The sequence below is a fragment of the Tympanuchus pallidicinctus genome, unplaced genomic scaffold (assembly GCF_026119805.1).
Source record: "Tympanuchus pallidicinctus isolate F22 unplaced genomic scaffold, pur_lepc_1.0 scaffold8, whole genome shotgun sequence".
In the NCBI taxonomy this organism is placed as follows: Eukaryota; Metazoa; Chordata; class Aves; order Galliformes; family Phasianidae; genus Tympanuchus; species Tympanuchus pallidicinctus.
The window spans coordinates 11,861,433-11,884,263 of record NW_026294802.1 but is presented as its reverse complement, the minus strand read 5'-3'; the positions used below and the strand labels follow the sequence as shown (position 1 = coordinate 11,884,263).

Below are 22,831 nucleotides of genomic sequence, written 5' to 3'. Positions count from 1 at the left end.
GCGGAGCGCGGCACCCAGCGGCCGCTGAGGCTGAGGCTGGGCCGGCGGCTGTAGAAGCGGAGCCGGGGGGAGCCGCTCCGCGCCCGGCTGCACGCTGCCGGTGACCTTCCCGGAGCTGCTCAGGCCGGACAGGGCCTCACCTCCCCGCGGAGATCGTGCGGCAGGCCCCGGGGAGAGAAGAGGAGAGGAGGCCGGGCCGGAATCTCCCGTCGCCCCCGGGTCTTGCCGGCCGTCGGCGGGGCCTGTGCGGGGAGAAGGGGCGGGAGACGGCGAGCGGGACGGTCGGGCGGCACCTCCCGACAGCGGGGAGGCCGTGAAGAGAGGAAAGGGAGGAGGAGGCAGCCCGAGGCGGCGCATCCCGGGAGGAGCGAGGAACTCCCCGTTGCCGTCCTCCTCCCCGCGCATCCCGCGGAGAGCGGGGACCGCCGGCTGGCATCTCCCGGCTGCGGGACCGGAGCTGGAGCTGCGCGCCGGGAGCGGGGGAAGGAAGGAACACGGGGAAGAGGCACCGGGCGTCCCGCCGCCGTCTGGGGGAGGTGAGTGCGAGGCCGTGTCGGTGCTGGGGCCGGGGGAAGGCGAGGAGCCGTCGGTCAGTGCCCCTCTGCGGGCGAACCGGGAGCTGTGCCGGGAGGGAGTCCCGGCTGCGAGAGGCACCTGCGCGCCCCTCCGGAGTTTCTCCGGAACTCTGAGGGTTCCCCAGCCCCGGCTGCTGTCGTCCGGGCGGGCTGCTCTGTCACCTCGTATCCGAGCGTCACTTCGTTCGGATCGTTAAGCCTCGCTCGCCGGGGTTGGAGGTGACTTGAAGTTTGGCAGAGCCTTATGTAACACTTTTTAGAGAGGCTGTGCAACGTTTTGTTTTTAGAAAGCGAGCGGTTTCTTTGTAGAGCGGTCTTGATTCGCGTTCTCACCTGAGCGCAGCGTCCTCTGCTTTGTTCAACTTGGAACGCGGGGGTATTGCTGGAGATAGAGCCGAGTTTTTCCCAATGTGCGTTAAGAAATAATTAACCTAGGGAGGCATCTGGGCAGTGGTAACCGGATCTAAACCTTTTAGCGTACGTGTAGCCTATCTGCACAACACTTTTGTTGCACTCTTAAATTAATCACAGGAACGTTTCCACAGCACTGGTTGTCATTGGTGTATTCTGGGAGGTACAGGCACCGGGATAGAAAAACTGATGAATCCGAAGTCCTGGACCTTTTTTTTTTTTAAATGTGGTTTTACTGATAGAAGGAAGAAAAAGCACTGGGCTAAACAGACTGCTGTGTTAAAACCAGACTTGCCAATTGCCAACAGGTCAGCATGTTTTATTTAATGAAATCTTCTGGATGCAGAGTAATTTTCTTTGCATAGCATTGTTTTACTTGCTCAGAAGCAGCAGAGAAATGAGAAAAATGAATTGAAAGGTTGCCTAATTTCCCTGCAGTTCTGTAAGTGGCTGTCTTTCCAGCAAATAATAATAATTAAAAAAAAAAGGTGAGCTTTTTACTTCACATGAAAAGGCAGGGAAGTGATTTGCTACGTATTCTTTTGACTCCTGCTGCAAAGGTACGCTAGGGGGACTAGTTAGTGTGGGTTTTGTTCCCATTCATTGGTGAAAATACACCAATGTAATAACACCTATGTAGTGAAGACTTCTTGCCTTCTGTTGCTTCATCATTAGGCTGTAAGCTTAAAGGAAAAATCGTACGTGTAAATGTGAAGGATGAGTTTAGAGCAAGAGAGAATACTTCAACAAAATCATTTCGCTTTGTTCTGCATTCCCTGCTGCAAGCAAAGATAAGTTATCAAAGGCAGGTTTACTTAGAAGAACTAAACAAGAAAAAAATACCCTCACAAACTTTCTGTCTCTGTTGCAGTTTTTGTTTCGTTGTTTTAAATGGAGAGATGACCGAGGTGGAACAGGTTTCCTTGGGCTTCTTGAGAAATGCAAGTTTCTGGTAAATATTACAAGTTTGAAATGTGAAATTCCTATTGCTTAGGTGTCCTGTAACAGCTCCTGATCAGCAAGGCTGCAAGTCATGTAGAAGCTGCAGGATCAGCAGAGTCTCTGATGGATAACTGGACTGGTAGGTTCTTTGTGTTTCTTCTTTCCTTTTTTTTTTTTTTTTTTTTTCCTTTAATTGCCCACTGTGGTACCGGATTCTTTTTCTTCATCCCATTGATGTTTAATTCCTGCAGTTTTTGTCTTATATTCTGTATTGCTTCTTTTCTGTTTAAAGTGCATGCTCTTTTCAGTTGCTGGAAGGAAGCTTGGATGTATTTGCATGGCAGTATGTAGCAAGATTCACTATTTAGTATTAGATATATTAATTTAAACTTTTTCTTTAGCATTCAACTGTTGTGAAAATATAAGGGTTTTCTTTCAGGTCTGGAGAAAATTGCACTGAGTTTTTCTTTAAAGGAGCACTCAAAATACTATTACTCACGGATGTGTTGGATTCTGTATGCCAGCTATTCAGTCTGCTGTAATTCTAAAGCACAGTCCCTCAAAAAGCCAAACTGCACAGCAGTTGTGAATAATTGTTTGTCGTGTGACAACATTGACATCTGTCACAGTCTTGATCTGCTAAAATTTCAGAGTGTAGGTCTTAATGTTAGCAAAAGCAATATTTCTCCTGACTGAATTATGTTAGGAACTTGCTAGACTTGGCATTTCTCATGTATACCTCTATTGCTAAATGGAAGTGTTCTTTAATATGGTTTTAAAGGAACGAAAGTCCAAAGTATTTTTTTGTTTGACTATTTCTTGCTGAAATGTTTATTTCCTTAGTTTTAGCTGGACTAAATGATTGGTTGTCAGTAGACCCTTAATGGAATATACTGCCCTCTCGTTCTCTGATTTTTGTGTATGTGTCTGCCTTGCAAGGAGTAATCCTAAACACGCACAAAAAATCCAAGCTATTTTGCCAGATGATTTTAAACTGAAGGCTAATCTATAATGTGATGTAGCAGAAATGCTTAGTCATGGCCCGAAACAGTGATTGAGCACCTGGTGGGAAGGCAGGGCCAACCCAGGGGAGCTCAGCTGCATGCAATGCACCTGAGTGACTGGAATGTGTGAGGCCAGGATACATCCCTTCCCAGACCTCATTTAAGGGTTGGCAGTGGAGGTGAGGGTATCTTATTGGAGATCCCTGCTTACCTGAGACCTTCCAAGGGTAAGCAGCTTCTTTCCTTTATTTCTGTGCCCACAGTTGTTGCACTTGAGCAAATCCTCACTTGCTGCAGTCTGGGACTTTGCTGTCATTGCTGTGCTTTCCATCATATTACACCTGACTGCGAATTCTTGGTTGCCTGTGCTGATCTCAATCCACATGTGAACTCTGAAGGGAGTTGTTTGTCTGGATCCAGTATGGCATATGGACCTTCTCCTTTTTATTTTATTCTGCCCAGGCATGTGGGTTTGTGTGAAGGCCTCTGTTACTGAGCCCTTGCTGGCTTTGATTAAAGACCTTTCATGAACTGCGTTAGAATTAATTTAAAAGTAGGATATGAGATTTGCTGTGTGTCTGCTTTTTCTTTTCACCTATGTGTGCTGACAACATCAGCACAAAGTACTTGAGTTGAGGACATAATGGCCAATGCAGATTTACATTTGGTCATGTATGAGTTTATCTACACAGAGTTATGTTATTTTCCTAATTCTGTTGGCTCAAGAACTTTCTGAACACTAGCCTTGCACATACATTCAGAAACACATGCAGTACTTTTACCCTGTTAATAGTCTGATTTTGACCCATCTTTTTTTATTTTTTGTGATGAATGCTAGCTTTAAAAATCAGTCACTTTTTTGTTGTTTCCCACTTGGTGTAATTTATGTGCTGGAGAGTCAGAACTGCCACAAGGGAAAGGAATTTTATTCTTCCTTTTTTGCTTTTTCCATTTGATTGCTTTTTTTTTTTTTTTAGTCTTCCTTCAGATACTCCTTGTGTCCCTTCCCACTCCTACCTGGGGATAAGGGCTAAGAAATGAGCATTGTACTTCATAGGAGTTCATGACTCCTTTTGGCAAGACTTGGCTTAGCATGTGGAAGTCAGTCGTCTGCTGTCAAAGCTCATTCAATGCATGGTTGTGAAAGGAGAGTAACAGTTAGCAAACTATATTTTACAGGGAACTTGGTGGCTCAGAAATCAAAGAGAAATTTGATGGAAAGGATTATCCTGGCTTTGGCAATGACTTTGAAGCAAAACTGCCAAGTCTGGAATCCTTGTGTAAGTGCCATCTGTGTCAGAATTAGAAGCAAACAGTGTAAAATAGTTCCTTTACCTGTTTTAATTTGCAGACCTGACCGTATCTGATCTAACACTACTTAAATTAATTTCCAAATAACTGTTCTTTCTAGAATGTAGGTGCTATTTCCACAGCAATTGAGTTAACTGGGTAGAAGCTGCACTTTAAATTGACAAGAGGAGCTACAGCAACATCTGTTTAGTGCAATAGGAAAAATCCAGACCTAATCACGTAGCCTGGTGGAAGCTGAAAATCTGAGTGCAGGAAGAGTGCAGTCTGTCTTGCCAACTTCTGTGTAAGGTAGATATGCTTGGAAAATAATAATAATAATAAGAAATAACTGTTAAGGAGTTCTCTGTCATTTTACTTCCCATCTCTCGACCAGTGCTGTAAGGAGATAGGTGCCACAACTCTACAAGACCTTTTGGACTGTTGTTCCTTGAATTGTTTTTGTTACTGTATCAATTTCAGGGAGTGGAAGAGTGGTGGTGCAGGTAGTAACCCAGGCCTGATGCATGCTGAAAAATATTTGACAGCTAAGACTTAGTGAGCTGGAGAAAACCATAGAATTATATTACTTTGGAATCTTTATTTAAATTTAAATACGAATGAGTAGAATGAAGGCTCTTGTTTTAGAAAGATGAGCGAGGAAGAGAACAGAAGGGGCAGAGAAGTGAAGAACAGCAACTGTGAAATTAAAAAAGTAAACTCTTAGTTTACTTAGAAATTTCTAGATAGACTTTTGTACTTATTTAGGGACTTAGGAATTTATGTCTATTTGGAGAAAGAAATACTTTTCACCCTAGAATAGAAAGTATTACTGGGTGATGAATGGGTGGAATTAGAAGAATTGTGAACTGTTTGGATGAGGTGGAGTTTCCAACTCATATTCAGACTTTTCAACTCAGCTCCCCCACGTTAGTTTTCAGTTTTCTCCTCTTTCTGATTCACTGGTGTGCCCTTAAACCTCAGTAGCCTCAGTAATGAATTTCTTTGGAGACAGTTTTCCATTCTGACTTCAGCTAATGCTGCTGCTGCTGGTCAATACTGCAGATGGAATTCTATGTTCAGAAGTTACTGAACTTCAGTTTATGATATTTTTTTTTATTCAGTATTTTTTTTTCAGACCAAAGGTACTGGAAAGATGTATGCCACTGGATAGAAATAGGAAATTAAAACCAGTCATCTAGTATTACTAAAAACCTCAAATATGTTCTTTAGATCGTGTTGCTCTTAAGAATCTTAGCTTTCATTTGCTTTCAAACAGAAGGGAGTCTTAGGCTTCCCATTTCTTGTAGAAAATGAACTGACGTTGTCCCTCCAAGCAGAAGTTGAATTGTTTCTGTAGTCTCATTTTTTCAGTCCCGAGACTGGTTCTAGAATATGACTCAAGATTTAAGCACAGGGAGGTTATCATTCATTTTAGGCAAGACTTCTAAGATAAAATATTGGCTACCAAGCTTGAGAATTCTTCAGATAAAGTTGGTTACTGCATCTTTAAAAGGATTAAATTGTGTTTTGGATTCATTATTAAGTGTGATGCAACAAGATGCTGCTCTATTAAAGTAGAGAACGGGAACACTGAAGGCTGGAGACTCCTGTGAAGGTGGATTTTTTTCCTGTTGTCATTATTAGAATATTTTACTGTTTATGTCTTTATCCTTGGTCTTTGTGAGCTTTTTATCATAAACTGCATTCATGAGAAATCTTTATCTTCCATGATTTCCAAGTAGTAGAAATCAGTAGGTGATGATGCCATAAGCACTTGTTGCCTGGAAAGTTGCAGTGCTTTCCCATACTGACTGATATTAGCTTTCAGAAAGCAGCAAAGTGGTAGAAGCATGCTTGTCTTCATTAGGATGAATCTTGACAAAACACAGGATGCTGCAAATGGAGAAGGGAGGGATAAGAAAAAAAATAAATTGGTACTGTTACTGAGTCCATAACAATTTGGGACCCAGGAGGGGCTAAAACAAATCAGTTGGTGACAGGCAAGAAAGGGAGAACTTTGTATTTGATGGCATTTATCCTATGACAGATTTGAGACCACTGTAGTGTGGTATGAACCATTACCTTGGCAAGAGAAAATCAAGTGTGCAAATGGAGGATGTTTCAGATACAACTGTCCTAAACTGAGCATCCAGCAATTATCTTTTGGTTAAAACTTGAAAATAGAAGCAGTGTGTATGCTTGGTCTAGGATAGGTTCGCATGATTCCATGGCTGCTTTCAGACCTCCAATGTGAAAAAGAAAGTAAGTTAACTGGCTGCATTTCATTATGAATACTGTGGTCTTTTTGCCCTTTCCCTTGTTCTTACTACAAGCTTAGTGCATCTTTGGGCTGGTAGGTTAAAATAGTAGCTTTGTGTCATTCAGACCCATTGTTTAAAGTATGGTGACGAAGGACCTGCATTGCTGGCATTTCCTTCTCGTATGAATGCGTTCCATTAGGAATGACTGATGTGTGGCCAAAATCAGATCATTTTGCACCTGATTTATATGGCGGGGAACTGTGTACTGTTACTTCTTTTCTGTGCAGTTATCGATCTGGGAATTTACATCTTTACTGCTGGTATCCGGAACCTTGCAGTTTTTGCCTTGCTGGGTCAGTTGGTTGTAGAATCTCAACTTCTTTATACTGCCATTGTCCTCTGCTGTCATGCCAGTGCTCACAAGTGTCATCTGAGGTACGTGAAGGTACGTGTACGTGAACCTGCATCATATAGGAGGAAGACCTGAAGTACTGTCCAGTAATGATTTATGTTACAATAACAATGGAACTGTGTGCATATATATATATATATATATATATATATATACTGTGTCCATATATATATATATATATATATATTTTTTTCCTCATTAGGATGAACGAAGTAGTAACTTTGTGCCACTGGTATGTGAAAAACTGAAGGTGATGACAGAAGTTTTCCTTTGCAGTATAACTTTGCTAATTTTCCAGTCTTAGGCATGATGTGGAAATAAATTCATGGGTTCTTGAATGCTTTACAATGCAGTTTAGGACGAGGCAGAGGACAATGCAGAAACTTAAAATGATGCTCAGCAGGTAAAGTGATTTGAGCAGAGTTCCCCAGGTGGTCAGTCAAAAAGCAAAGAGCAGATCACTGGTTTCCTGAGTCACTGTCTTGTGCTTTGAGCATGTAAAAACACCTGTGTCTTTAGCAAAAAATTATTGCTTAATATATTTGTGCCTTAGATGATAAAATGGTCTCTGATAATCAGCATATAGTATTTTTAAATGTACATGTGCATATGTACATCTTCAAAAAATGACTAATAATTATAAGTTATTGAACTGGATAAATGAAGCTCGCCTAGTAGAGATTACAGATGCTCTCTGTTGATTTAGAGGCAGTGCTGTGACCAAGGGAAGACAGGAATGTTTTTCTTCTCCAAAGCAGAAAATAGTATGCTTAAAGGAGAAGGAAATGGGAGAATGCTCGTAGGAGTAAACAGCAATATCTTGGTCTTCAGAGCTTGTAGATTAATGTTCTTTAAGTATATAGAGTTTTATCTATGGATGGATGGTGCTAAGAAACTTGGAGAGTGAAACCGCCACAGACCATTGAGCCAGCAAATGTAGCAGAAGTCATCATAAATGAACATTAAAGAGGCCAAAATCTGTGCTGATTTATTGATAGATGCTAACTGGGTAAAAAGTACCGTGCTTCTACTGGTGATGTTTTATATTGGTTTTAGGTTGTTTTTGAGCACTGATAAGCAAGGGCAGGCACAGCATCTGTCTCAGCAGAAGGCTACTTGCATGCTTGTATGGTGTGTATCCCACTGTCAGATTGAAAAATGTGTCCTATGTCAGTAGTAAAGATTTCTAGAACTGTAGTTAGTATCAGGAGTTCTCTGAAATAATTGTGCAGTGTATCTTCTGTTTTGTTGCATTTTCTTCCTTTGCAGCTTTCTTCTGCGTTGGAGTTTAATATGTTGAAGAAGGTTGATGATTTCATTTTTTTTCCCCATTTCTTTATCATACATGCTTTCATATCTTTTTATGGCCTTGTATGGGGCATTTGGGAAAGCATCTTGACCTTTTTTTGGTTGAAGTAATGAAATTAGGAATGTAGGATAGAAAGCAGTTATTTATTAATATTATGAGCACACCTAGAGGCTTGGTCTCCATTTGTTCTGGGTGAAGCACAAATGCAACAACTCTGTGTACGTTAAGGGTACTTAGTGAAATATACTGCTCCTTTCTACCAGCCTGAGCACTGGTGCATGGCTGGAACTTCTCTGACACAGCAGTGTTCTTAGAGAACGCTGAGAGGCTGAGGGTTGGAAGAGATCTCTGAAGGTCTGATCGTGCTTTCTGGTCAGGTGGCCCATATCAGGTACCCACTGCAGTCTCACCTGTACTGGTCTGCTCTTTGTTCCTTATCCATGAACTCTTAGCTGACTCATCATCAATCCTCAGGCAGATCACCATGTATTTCAGCTGCTCTCTGATGTATAGGGTGATGACTCCCATCTCCTTGCTTTTGTTGCTTGTCCTTCCTAAAAAGCCCATGCCTTTCCATTGCAGCAGTCCAGTCAAGCAAGCCATCCTACCATGTCTCCATGATCCCCACAAAATCACAACTGTGCAATTGCACCCAGGTCTTTAATTCCTTGTATTTATTCATACTTAAAAATACATATATTAAAAACAAAAGTGCACAAATGATGGGAGCAATTCAGATAAAAGCACTGTTTCTGCCAGTATAGGTGTGAATACAGTGGCAGCTTCTGCTAGCCAAGTTACATCAATCAATCTTTGCACTGTCAGTCAACTGAGCTGAGATGTTAAAAATTCCAAAGCGTGAAACTGTTTCCTGCCCAAAAGAGCTTACAAAATACTGAAGAGTGTGCTAATGTGTTTGAAAGCTGATAGTTTGCGCTTTTTTTTTTTTGAAGTTATACTTTTCATCTTGGTAATTTGTCATTTTGACTAATGCTGGCTTATTCTTTAACAGTTTGTATTCTTGTATTGCGATCCATTGGTTGCAACAACATGGGCCAGCTGAAACAATTCTCTGCAACGTAACTGTTTTTCTCTGTCAGGTTATCTTGCTCTTCAACTGAAGTGATATTTTAAGTATTTTTTATAACTGACTTGAAAGTGCTAAAATAAAATCTTACAGCAGTATGTAACACCAATTTTTTGGCCTAACCAAACAGAAACCTCCAAGAGAATGGAGACAGATCCCACTGCACCTGCCTTGTGATTGTAATCTGTGGAGGTGAGGTGAATCTAACATGGCAGGAACTGAGTCACTCATCACAGATAGCAAGAAATCCAGCTTCCCTTGTGTTTTCTTGTCTTTACCTTTATTTGCTGTGTGTATCTGCATTTCTGTTGCAGCTTTTTTGATCTTTAAGAACTTGTTCTGTTTGGTCTGTTTTAAGTCAGGAACGACTATCATTTTAGGACTTAATATCTTTGACTAAGCTGAACAAAATGGGATTTTTGGTTAAACTTTAGTGCACTGAGCACTGATATTTTATCAGGGCAGAGATAAGATTATTAGGAGTGAGTAGTGTTTTTCAGGGGCTGTTTGTGATGTTGACTTCAATCTTTGCAGTGAGGCATCGTTCTCAAATTGTTCAGATTATCTCAGATCTATTTTGGAATGCTCACTACTGCTAGACAAATAATTGAGGTGATAATTCCTAAGTTAGCTATTCCTGCGAAATATCAACCCAGCAACCAACTTCGGTGCTTTTGTTGCTGCCTGGAACTCTGAGTTGACTGTGGTAACCCATTGCAAGTTTTGACTAGTAACCAGCTGTGCTAACCTAGGCTGAACAATGGGAGGACATGGAACCTGTGCTCATTGCTTCTAGCTAGTCTCTGTTCCTGTCTTTATCAAATTCAAATCCTTGTTATTTTTTTTTAAGGCCCTACTCAAAACTGCAGCGAGGCTGTTCCAGTTAAGTTCACGAGGATTCAAGCCAGACCATTAATGAGCTGAAGTGAAAAACATTGCCATTTTCACTTTTGCAAGACCTATTTCCCTGAAATCAGTGCTGCTCACAACGGAGCGAGTGCGGTACTACCCGATGTAGATGAAAATCTGTCAGTGTTGCACTTTTTGATTGCCTCTCCATCCATTTCTGCTGGCTTTCACTGTGGTGGAATGTTGGTAGGAAGACAGTGATGCTTCTGGATGGCATGGAAATTTTAGTAGAGACCCCAGTTTTGATCTACGTCAGTAGCACTGGACACTGCAGATAAGTGTGAACATAGCATGCCAGTCCTTCTGATGAATCTTTTTGCAGAAGTCTTTCCCGTTAGCTGTGGCTAAAGAGCCATGAAGCACCCTAAACAAAGAAAATGGAATTCAGCAGAGCACGTAATGGGCAAATTTGCACAAATTATGGCTTTGTATCTAGCACCTTGATTCTGCTGGACGTATGTGCCTTTTGATACTGTTGTAATGGACATAGCAAAGCTTTTACATAGTGATATAGAATAAAAAAGATTTGCAGTGCTGATTTAAGAAAAACAACAGAAATTTCAGCTGTGAAAGTGCTAGTGCTGAAAGCAGCCCAAGTCTATCAGTGTCTCTTGGTATTTAATGTTGTAGTATTCCTTTGTTATGTTAGTACTGGAGAACCTGTTCTGATGTGTCATTAAGATGGGAATGAAACCACATTATGCAAAACAGAAGTATCAGTGGTCTGTCCATTTACTTTCTATCCTCTTTTCCTGCTTCTTTTCCATGAAACAATGGTTGTTTATATCTCTGCATGTTAATGTTTGCCAAGTGGAATATTTAAGATATTTTGCTAAATATTTTGCTTTCATTTAGAATTAAGTTTCATTCAAGATATTCTTGTCATGGCCTACAGTTGGTGTTAATGCTCTAATTTTAAGAACCTTTGATTTTTTTTAATTTTTTTTTTAAATTTTCTTTTTACTGGCAAGGCACAAGTTATAGATATATGAGGTTTTGCTGTAATTCCAGGAATAGCTTTGTGGTGCAGACAAGAATCTGTACTCTAGAGATGGCTTCATTGAGGGCTTCATTAAGCATAGAAACATATCTGAGATAACCTTTTATGTTTATGAACTGGGATGTGGATGGCATGTTTAATTAATCCCTCTAAGCATTTCTGTGTGGCCAAGATGCTGTCATATCTGCACCATCTTTTTTTACCTTTCTTAAGTCTGCAGCTGATGCGTAGACTGAAGTTCTGCATTTATTTCTATAAACAATTATTTCTATAAAAATACTAACTATTCCAATAAGGGAAAGATTCTCTAGCCATCGTGGCACAGTTTGTGCAGAATTTTTTGCCAATGTTGAATAACAAACAGGAGGAACAAGTTACATAAGAACCTCATTAAAACACTGACATCTCTTGACTGTCTGTCCCATGTTTAATACATCTAGAACTTGTGGATGCTCTGGATCTGTTAGGATAAAATCCCTTTGAGGTGAAGACAAACATGGAATGTTAGTTAGTCAGAAACATTGTCTTTAGTCTGTGATGGTCACTAGCTCCTGTGTAATTATTTACAAGGAATAATGGTTTTAAAACAGTTTCTAATTTTCTTTAATTGACTAGGAAATAATTTGTATATGTTATTTTCCATCTGCTTATAGATCCGTAAAAACATTCTGGGCTTTGCTGACCAAACTGCTAACCTGAAATAAAGTGTAAATTGACGTAGGTCTCATTTCTGTAAGTACAACTTAGGAAATTGTATTAGCATGTTGCAGAACCATTGAGGCTAATTCCATTCATTTAGGAATGTAATGTCAAGATGACTCTTGACTTGAATTCATGATCGTAAAAAGCTTCAAGTTTTCTTTGGCTCTCAGTGGTATTCATTACCTCTAAAGTTTTGCCTTGAATAATTATGTTAAAAAGTGTATTTACTTACTGGAAGAAGGGATGGCTTAATTCACAGAGCAAATGAAAGACTTTCATGGCATTATATCTGCATGTGTCTTTTCAGTATTAAGAATTTTCATGTCATAAAAAGCACATTTCTTCCTGTACAAATGTGAAATTGTGTTGTAAATGAAATCTCTTAATTACTGCTCAGCTTTGCTAAGCTATTTGCTTGAGTCAGCAACTGCTGAAAAATACCATAATTATGAAGCAGAAATTTGGGACTGAAGATTTTAAACATTTCGTTCTTCCCCATCATTAAGAGAATAGTGGTGTAGAGTTCAGGAGGAAGAATGTTCTAGTTTCAATAAACAGTGTTCAAATTCTTGTATTACAGGCTTATGGTTTTTAGATTAGAGCGGCATGTTCTTGTTTCTCTTCCACCTTCTCACTTGCAGTCTAACTGTTGGGTTTGCATCTAGTTTTTAGACTCTACTGTTTACTTTATAGCTGTATTTTTTTTTTTTTTTTCAATAGTCTGGTTTTGAAACACACTTCAGGTTAGGTGGTTTATGCCTCTCTGGGAAAAGGTTGCCTTGAGATCAAAAGTTGACGGTGTGTTGTTTGTTCTCTTTCCTTATTGATAGATATGAAAGTATCCTGAAAATTGTTCTTGGCAATTGAGAAGCTTGACTGCAGTGAGATCTGTAGTTTCTACGGAGTGGAGCTGGCATGATAGCCTGCATGAGATTTGTGGACTGCTTTGTAAAATCATCCAGTTGTCTGCTTAGGACTGTACAGAGTATCAATTTCTCATTCTGTCTGAGGCCCGGGTTAAAATCCTAATTTGCACTATGTGGAAAGTGAGCAATTTTACTTAGCTCTAGTCTTCATTTTGAGATAGACTGTAGGATGCTTACACACTGTAGTCTGTAGTGAATGCTGTGAATGCTGAAACAGGTGGTGTCATCTGAGAGTAATGACTCCCTTGTGGCATCCCTGAATGCACAGTGACCACTGATAGTAGTACTTGCTCAGTTTTTTTTATGCTTTACTTACATTTGGATTTTGTGCACACTGTAGAACAGAGATAATTTAATGAAGTATTTATACTGTGGTTAGCACAGGAAAAAAACATAGGTCTTTGGTAATGCCTGGCAACCACAGTTTGTAAAGCCTAGTATGGTGCTCAGTAAATACAGCATTATGCAGTTAGACAAAGCTGGCAGGTCTAATTAAAATCACACCTCTTGTCCTGATGTTACTGAATGTACCTTTAAACTGTAGCCTAGATTCTCTCTCTTAACAAGTGAGAGTATTTTCCTGTTTGCCACTCATAACTGTGGAGGATTCCAGTCTTTAGAAAACACAGGTAAGAATAGCTATATTATTAGAACAAAAATGGAAATATTGAAAGTAAAGAAGGGAGGATGCAAAAACCATTCCGTAATCCTCTGTGATAATGGCCTTAAGCCACGCGTCCTTGTGATTTATGCACTTGTTTTTATTTGTTCTCTTTGACAGAAAGCTGTGTCACTGAAGAGATTTGATAATAACCTGTTTGATACGATTGTAGTCACTTGTATTTATGGAAAAAATAATTGGAGGCCACTTACGGATTTAGTCATTCTTGCTATATGCGTTTCACCTCTGATGTCAACTTGGTAGTTTAGATGGGATTTGGCAGGGACTTATGCTCACATTGTTCTATCCCATTACACATAGAATTGTCTTCCTTTTTCTTTTAATATGTTGGAAGACTGATGTGTATGTACTGTTCCTTTAGTTTGTATACATGTAGTCTGCATATATGAGTATAGATTGTCAGAATTTGCAGTTTACTTGCTGGAAGTATGCTGTTGAATCTATTAAAAAAAAAAAAAAAATTGAGACAAGCAATCTAAAGAAGAGGAAGAAAATAAAAATAAAAACAAAACAACAACAACAAAAAACCCGGTGTATTTCTTTAATCTATATTGCAGCCTCAGTTTCTCAGTACTAAGTGTTACTGAGGATCTCTAGGGGGTGAAAGTGAGTTTCAGGTCTTAGGTACCTGACTTATTCCGAGAGCCACATGCTTGAGTAGCTGAAGAAAGTGGAAGAAAGATAACACACTGGAGCACGGGTCTAAGAGATAGAGGCCTTGTTGGTCTGTTTTGCTGTTATTGAGGTGGGAGAAAAAATCTGAGGGGATTTTTTTCTTCTGAAAGGAAATACTTGCTGCTTCTGTGACTGTACATCTTCTCTGCATTAAAATGTTACCTTTGTTCATTATCTTGTAATGAAAAAGTTGTTCTAGTGCAAGTCTTTTATGTTAGCTAAACTCAGTTGGCTTCCCTGCTGTGACTTCAATAATGCATCATTTCCTAAGTTCAGAGGATTTAATGCATTTCAGGTGAATCTGTGAGTTGCTATTAGATGGTTAGAAGGAAAACGGCTATAATAGATTGGATGCAAAAGCTGCTTCCCCGGCTTCTTTCCCATCCCGCCCACTAACATGCAGAAGCATCTGCCTCTCATCTCCTCTTTGCCTGGCATGCTGTGTGAGTGCATTTTGACAAATGTTTAATGAGCAGGGATCTTTGGAAAACCTATGAGAGAAAATAACAGCGGTGAGAAATGAAAGTAATTTTGTCTTACTAGATAGATTGCTACTTATGCAATAGAGGGTGATGCTGTGGCAAATGAAAATCACAGCAAAAGAGCCTGTCGTTTCTAGCTCTGCTGTAATACAGCATCTCCAAGTTTATAACGATTATTTATAACTTCAAAAAAGTGCAGGTGGTTTTTGCTTATATTCTTCACAGAAGTTAGATGCTTTTCTTTTTGTAAAATTTCATGAATGTGTCTTCTGTCTCTTGAGTTATTTGAGCACTGAGTGAGGGAGTTTGCTTTTTCATTGGAAACACTAAGATTTTGAACTTTGTGTATTTGCGAATAGGAATAAGGACTTAAATCTTCCCCATGTCACGAGCCTACAGAAATGACATTTATTGCTTCAGTTGTTGGAACGTATGGGAAGGTATAAGAGGTTTGAGACCCCTGTATTTTTCTGAATGTGGATTTTCTGCAATAATTTTACTACTTATGTAGTTTGATATAAGTGGATTTTTTTTTTAGGTGGTATTTAAGATTGGAAGGAATTGTGTAGCATGCTCTGAAAACACCCTCAAATCTTTAATAAGTAATGCTACTGTTTATAGCACATGTGAAGCCTTAAGTAATTGTGCTAACATTAAGCGTTTGAAGAATTGCAGTCATTTGAATTGGATTTAATAGTTGTTTGTGTCTGGTAAAGAACTGGCAAAAAAGGAGAGCTGAGCAGTTCTCAGGAATCCTGGAAGAAAATCAAAGACGCAAATAATCTTGCTCTTGGATTTCTGCTTGTTTTTATGTACCATGTATTCCTGACCTAATAGAATAAAACGGTGTAAATTCTTCTGTATCTGCTTGGCTTGCCTGTATCTGTCCAGATTTCTATAATTTCAGCATCTCTTAAGCAAAAAAGTTTTTGAAGCTGAAGTGGAATGAAGATGCTGGGTAGAAATATTTGTATGGGGAATGAGTAAATTCTGCAAGTCGCATGCTGGTGTAAGCATGGAAAATAATAAAACAAGGCAAGAGAATGGAAGCCTTGTAAAAACTAGGTTTTTTTTTTTTTTCCTTAATGTCCTTCTGAATTCATGTATTGCGTACAGGTGTTGATTTTTAAATACTATAATGTAGCTTGATGTTGGGAGGAGATGTTATATAAATTCAGTCATACGTTCAAAAAAAGGAAAATCTACAGAAGTTGATAGCAATAAACATCATCCATTGGTAGGTACTCAGTAAGCGTGTAAATGTTCTCCGTGCATCAGAACCACCCATTCTGTTCCAGTAGCAACAGGTGGGAGAGAGCCTCACAGCTCTGGTGGAGCCAAGACAGGTCTGAGTAGATGACTAAGCTACTCAAAGGTATCAGCATTTCATGAAACTGACTAGGAGGTGTCTTCCCATGTGGAAGCACTGCAATTACAGAACTATCCAAAACTCTATGGCTTAGTAGAAAGACTCCGTTTTGCTTCACTGACAGACTGGCAAAGTTCTTTGGCCTGTGGATAAATCTCTCGTAAGAAGAAACCTCATCATCCTACTGAAGCCTAGGGAGAACAGTTTGTGGACTTGTCTAAACCATTCTAGTAGCTGTTTGGTTTAATTGAGGTCATGTTTCTATTTAATATAAAAGATGGTTGTCAAAAGATTTGACCCGTTAATGGAATTAAACTTTGACTGTTTGAGGGGAAAAACGTTGGTAGGCTACCTCTTTGACTTGTGGTCTGTATTTTCTGTAATATGTCTTTGTTGTTGTTGTTATCCAAATTCATCTGGTTCTGTTTTTCATCTCTTTACAGTTGTCATATTGAAACTGACTGTGGTACATGGTATATTTCCTTTAGTGTTATTCATTCCTCAAAAGGCTAGCCTGATAGTAAACTGTGCATTGCTCGTTTGAAATACTAGAGGGATGCATCTGGAAGGTAAGACATCCCAGATAGATATCCTGTTGAGATGCAGTGGGGAATTTGCTTGGTATTTTTTGTTTTCTCTTATCCAAGACAGGAGGATGCAGAAAGGTTGATCTTAATTTCTTAGTCTTTTCATTTTTATTTTTTTTTTTCTACAGTGAGATGTTTGCTAATGCTGGGGGAATTATTCTAATCATCGAGCCTGATGGAATCAGCTTGTAGAATTCCAGCAGTTATTCCTGGATCCAGGAATCACATTTTGTAAATGAACTGTACCTAACACAGCTTTTTGAATCTTCAAGATTTGAATTTACAAGGAAGGCACCGTATTTCATTCTTTGACCCAACAGTTGTTTTATCTCACATTGGCAGTGGTGTTTTTATATTCTTAAGTATTTCTGTAGGAAGCCAATTGATCAGTATGAACTAAAAGTCCAGACCATTCAGACAATACTGTGCACCAATGCCCATTAGACCTCGAGAAGACGTTTTAAAGAACATAAAAGTTACAGGAGCTCAAAAGGGTGGATAACAATACCTATATTAAGGTTAGTAATAGCAAGTCCTGAATGGAACAAACAGTTGCAATTTAGTACACTTACAAATATGGCAGTGAATTTTTACAATGCCTTTATGAATGCAATAGGTCAGGTGGAAGAACAGATTTCTCAGAAGTCAAAAGAGCTAAATCTGGCAGGTGCTTGAAGAATGCAATCCAGTGAGAAATTCCAAATGAACTTCTTTAGCAAGATTAAAAATTACATGCAATTTGGAATTCTTGTTCGTGCATTTATAAAATTCTTTGCTTTTTGAACAGCCAGACAGTGTTACTAGTGAAAGAACATTCTTCTCCTACAAGATGACTTATCTGTGCTCTTCGTTCAATTATGATATTTAAGTCAGTTCCTAAAATATCTTTGCAGTTTAAATTAACCTGTTGTATATTTGGAAATACACAAATTCTTTTTCCCTGTAAGACTAACCCATTTTTTTCCTCTAACCACAGCAGTAATCTGGTATTTTTCAGAACAAAGTAAAAAAATCTATAACTGCACTTTGACAGCCTGCTCCCTAGAGAACTGTAGAGTCTACTGTTACCTTCCTGCACTTGCAGCATAAAACTAGAATACAAATGCTTTTTTGGTAGTAATGGATATCCCTTATGATTTCAAATGTAGTTTTCAGAGTGATTTATAATTGGTCACTGGATTGCTATGGTTGCCTGGATGATTTTTATAGGAGTGTGAAGGAAATGGAGAGAGAGGAGGAAGAAGGAACACTACAAGGCTGGCCTGATCCCAAAGCATCTCAGCCTTAAGTGTTCTGTTTTTGGGGTAGGCATCTGACTAGAGCCACCCCCAGCTGACATCTGTGGAGTGTGCGATCAGCTTTCTGCTCTCTGTGAAACTCGCGCTGAAGAACGGATCTCAGTCAGCATCAATCTCAAAGATGAGTAGTCATCTGTTATCCTCAAGGGATCTCTTTAGTAGGTAGAGCAGTACTGAAGCACACTTTTATGGAGTTGTCTTTAGATCTACTGATGCTTTTAACTACTTTCTGTCACTTGACAAGGATTTAAAAAAAAAAGTTTTCTTGACCTTCTCATGGTGTTCTGTTATGCAAGATATTTCTTGGCCTATTTTACCAACGTGTGATTTTCTGTTGTGTTTGAAATGCTTCTCTAAGCAAGCTATGTGAGTATTTTCTTAGGATTGGAAGTACCTTTCCCCTTCAATGGAGATATTTATCTTTCATTTTATACTCATCTCGTTTTGATCTAAACAGTTGAACTACTCATATTATAAAAATCTGTTTAATTTTCTGCATACGAATGGACAAGATTGTGCTACTTTAAAGGGCTACCAAAGGAATGAGTTTGCTTTCTTTAGAAAAGGTATAACTCCAGGCCAAGCCAGAAGTGCACTCTGACTTGCCTTTTATCTTCATTTGTGCTAGAGCCATTTCAGATATCATCTGTAGCATAAGAGATGGCCTACTAATTTGTAGCACAAGGATTTCTTTGCACCTTTTCTATTAAATTTGCAAACACGAGTAGGAGAAAAGGTTAGTTGCTTCATCTTAAAAGAAGTTTAGATCCTGTAATCAGATGTAAATTGATGCTTTTTTTTCTTTTAATTCTCTTTTAACTTGATGTAGGCTTAAAAAATGTTTACCTAATCCAGACTTGTGGATTCTAGAGTAGACTGCTGCATTAGTATGTTTGGCCATGTTTTGCTTTCTCTGCCAAGAATTGTTTTCCTGTCTATTAATTGGAGCTGTCACTGTGCATGTTGAAGTAACAGTGATTTTTACATGCAGAACCAGCATACCAATCAGTAATTAGCCACAAGTTCAAAGTTCTGCTCCCTAGTGTAATGGTAAAGGTTCATGCCTAAAATACTGCCTTTGTCTTATGAACTCTATTTCCAATTCAAATTGATATTACAGGGGGGTAGATGATTCATTACTATAAATTCATTTGCAAGGGGATATCAGACCCAAGTCAATAAGCATAGTATCTTAAAGAGTGTGGTTTGCTGGGGGGACTGCTGGTCTAGGCTCCAAATGGGTAGATGTTTCTTGTGTGCCTGACTGGGAACTTCTAAGAGATTCTTGTAAAACAAAAAATAAGATATAGTTAGTTAAACACGCTTTTTTTTTTTTCTTGAACTTTTGATGGTATCAATTTCATGAACTTGATACCTTGATACCTGGTGCTGTCAAGATGTAGACTGAATGAATTAAATGATCCTGCCTGAATGACTGAAATGCTGTCCTCTTGGATAAGCTATCAATATTCATTTACTGGAACCACTGGTACTGCTGCAGGGGAAGAGCAACACTTGGCATATGTGTTTATATCCTGTGGAAATCTGAAGACAAAAAAAAAATGGTTATTGTCACATTAGAATTTTAGAAGAAATTATTTTACCATCATGGTCAGCTTTCATTTATGATGAGTTCAGGACTCTGAAACCTCAGATCTATCTGTCAAGACTGGTAAACATCAGTACATGTCTAGAAAATGAGAAATAACAGCACCCTTAGACACACTTGACCTCTGCTGATGTAGAAGTGGAAATTTGTAAGAGAAATCATAAATTTTTCATGACTGTGGTATGGATGGAAATGTGTGTAAGCATGAGAAGGAACAGCTGAACAAAGTGAAACAATTGAAGGCATGGCCTATGCTGATAACAAAGGATACCATTTCCAGGATGGTGTTCCCACCAGTAAAACTGAGGAGTGGACAGTGGCTAAGAACTGGCCTAAGATTTTTGGTGATTGAATTTAGCAAGTTTCTGAGACAGAAAACTGGGACAGAGACTGGGAATAGGGCAACCAACTGAAAAGTGTGGGGAACTTGATATTGATAAAATAAGTGCTGCATTTCTTAAGACTGAATTGATACTTCTCAGACAGAAGCAACCTACTTGTGTGGATACTATTGTCTTGAAAGTCACTTTAGGAACTCCTGCTAATTTCATTAGGTCCAAAAAAAATTAAATATTACTTTCCTTCTGGAGAAACTTAAGCTACTGTTTGTTTTTTTCAGTCATGACTGTTGCCATCAATCCAACTGTTTGTGAATTCCTGACCATTCAAGGCATGCAAGCTGGTAACCTTACAGACAAGGGCTTTCTTTCAATGACTTCCTTTTGTGAATTTTGTGTGGCACTTCTATCTTGTCTCTGGACTTCTAGTGCTGCCATTCACTGTCATATGTAAAAATTCTTAAGGATGATACATCTGTGTAATGAAGTCTGTAAGAGATTTCTGGAATTTTTGTGTCAGGGCTCTTCTGTAGTTAAGGAAAGGTATGGATTTTTATTTTTTATTTTTCCACAGTGGGAAGGCTTGGTACATCTTTGTGGTTTCATGTGCATGGCCCATTTTCAGGCATCTTGGGAAGTGTTATGAACAATACGAATCCCAGTAATGTGGAGTAAAGGCAAAATCAGCACAGCCTCGTTTGATGCTTAGTACATGGCTGATTCCCATATCACCTGAAGGTAAGTTTTATTCTTGGCTGTTATCTCCTGTCTTGAAACATACATTAGCTGAAGAAAGCCACTTCTTTGGTGGACCATGCCAGCTCAAAGATGATGGACCCGTTACTGGTGGAACTGCTTGCCTCACTGACTCCTGGGACCTTGGGGCAACAGTAGGGGCATGTTTGTAGGACTTGGTGCAAAGACTCCTTTGCACCTGGGCTGGAAACTCACACTCAGCAAGTCTTTTGCCGGCAGGAAGGTTGCTGTGTTCTGCCAAGCTGGAATAGAGATTTTTTTGGAAAAAAACTGCTTCCATTTTGTGACTAAATTACAGTTAATTATGATAATTTTACTTGGGATGATTGATGAAGGGATCAATGTGATGTGGCCATGCTCTCATCGAGGAGAAAAGGCTGATGTTTCCTTGTATGCTGGAGATGATATAAAAGGTTTCTGCCTGGTTGTGTTTGAGACTGATATAATTTCTTTTTTTTTTTTTTTTTTTTTAAAGAAACTTTTACCCTTTTATTGTATGAGACCCACTGTTCAAGTTGATAAGTTCTGGGTTTTTCTCTAATTCTCTTCATATTTTCCAGTAGTTCCAGCATTTTCTTTTTTGGACTTTGATTAATTTCTTCAGAAATGCAGACACAGATGGTGTAAGAATAGATCTATAACAATTGTTCTGTCCTTCAGGCATAGTGAGAGAGGGTACAAGTTGAAGGCTAAATGCAGTTCTAGGTTTTCTGTTCCTTCACACATCATGTTACATGACAGTGATGCACCTGTATGTTGCAGGAGAAAAATTGTGCTTCTTAGTTTAGCATAGCAACATTGATTCTTTCAAAGTCTCCACAAAGGACTCTGAGAGATGGTGGAGATGCATGTTGCAGACCCTGAGATCTCGGCTCTGTGGCTGACAGTTTGAGCCAGAGTTGGGGTCTGCTGTTACCAAGTGGTGTTCAAAAGCCCTGTTGATCTCAAGCTATGTGAGAGGAATAATCAGTAGTCAGGGGAAGTTGTTGTTGGAATGTCTTGGATATTTTTCTGTTTTGTAATTTTGTTCTAAACATGTACTGAAGTATTTAGAAAATAGTAAAAATGGCAGATCACTTTGCTCTTGAGGTGCTTGCTGGGTTTAGCACAATGAAATTCTCATCCTCATTGGAGCATTTTTCTTCGATGAAAAGAAAATTAATGAAACAAACATACGTATTTAGAAATTTAGTAGTAATAAAGGTACTGAGTCTAATTGTTACTCAAAGATCACACAGAACACGTGTGAGACCATTAAATCAAGCTTCCTGTGTGGCTGTTAGTTATCCCTGTTCTGCAAGCCTTTCCTATAGCAGGTAGCAAGCAAATATTCTACCCTACAAAATGACTTGACCTGACAGTTTGAAGCTTCATTTGCTATCAACTTCTTAAGTGTTTCTCAATTAGATATGTAATTTTCTGTTGTGCGGGCTATTTCATCTTGGGTATCTGGGTGGCTGTGGCTGTAACTTATTTCTTTCTGCTAAACATCCTGAGACACCTATGAGATTAGCATGATGGCTGACCTCCTTTATTAGATTTCTTGTCCTCTGATGTGAGGTGGTGAAACAAAATCTTGCCACTCAGTGATTCATGATGGGAGATGTTACAAAGCTCAGCCACTAGCAATGAAATTATACAAGTGATATCCTTGTCCTACATTTCAAAGTACAAAGCACGGTGTAACAACCTGAACAAAATTAATGTGCAGGGAGGCAGACAGCAGACAAACCCCCTAATCTCTAACTGTTGAAGTTGGCAGAGTTGTAAATGAGTGAAAACAGGACCTTGTATTAAAGGCTGCATGATAATTTTTCAACTAAAAGTCTCCATCTGTCCTGTATAATTAGAGAAGGTGGCTTTTATCTCTTTAGTGGGAGAAGGGAATGCTCTTGTATTTGTTTCTTTGTTGTTTTAAACACTGCTTAGCTGGAGTGCTAGCTGGTACTGACCAATCACTCCAGTGCCAAGTATCACAGAATCACAGAATAGCCAGGTTGGAAGGGACCTCAAGGATCATGAATCTCCAACCCCCTGCCACATGCAGGGCCACCAACCTCCCCATTTAATACTAGACCAGGCTGCCCAGGGCCCATCCAACCTGGCCTTGAACACCTCCAGAGACGGGGCATCCACAACCTCTCTGGGCAGCCTGTGCCAGCACCTCACCACTCTCTCTGTAAAGAACTTCTCCTAACATCCAACCT

At 39.4% G+C, this 22,831-nt stretch overlaps 1 protein-coding gene across 2 annotated transcripts in view; it reads left to right on the top strand.

Annotated features, from left to right (window-relative positions):
- The first annotated feature begins 173 nt into the window (after positions 1–173).
- LARGE1 (LARGE xylosyl- and glucuronyltransferase 1) overlaps positions 174–22,831 on the top strand; it is a 278,243-nt gene continuing 255,585 nt past the window's right edge. The window contains exons 1-2 of one of the 2 annotated variants that reach the window (XM_052667466.1): positions 174–536; positions 1,981–2,067. The gene's annotated coding sequence lies outside the window, so the exon portion shown is untranslated. Of the gene's footprint in view, positions 537–1,980; positions 2,072–22,831 lie in introns of both variants that reach the window. The other variant, XM_052667467.1, reaches the window with a different exon arrangement.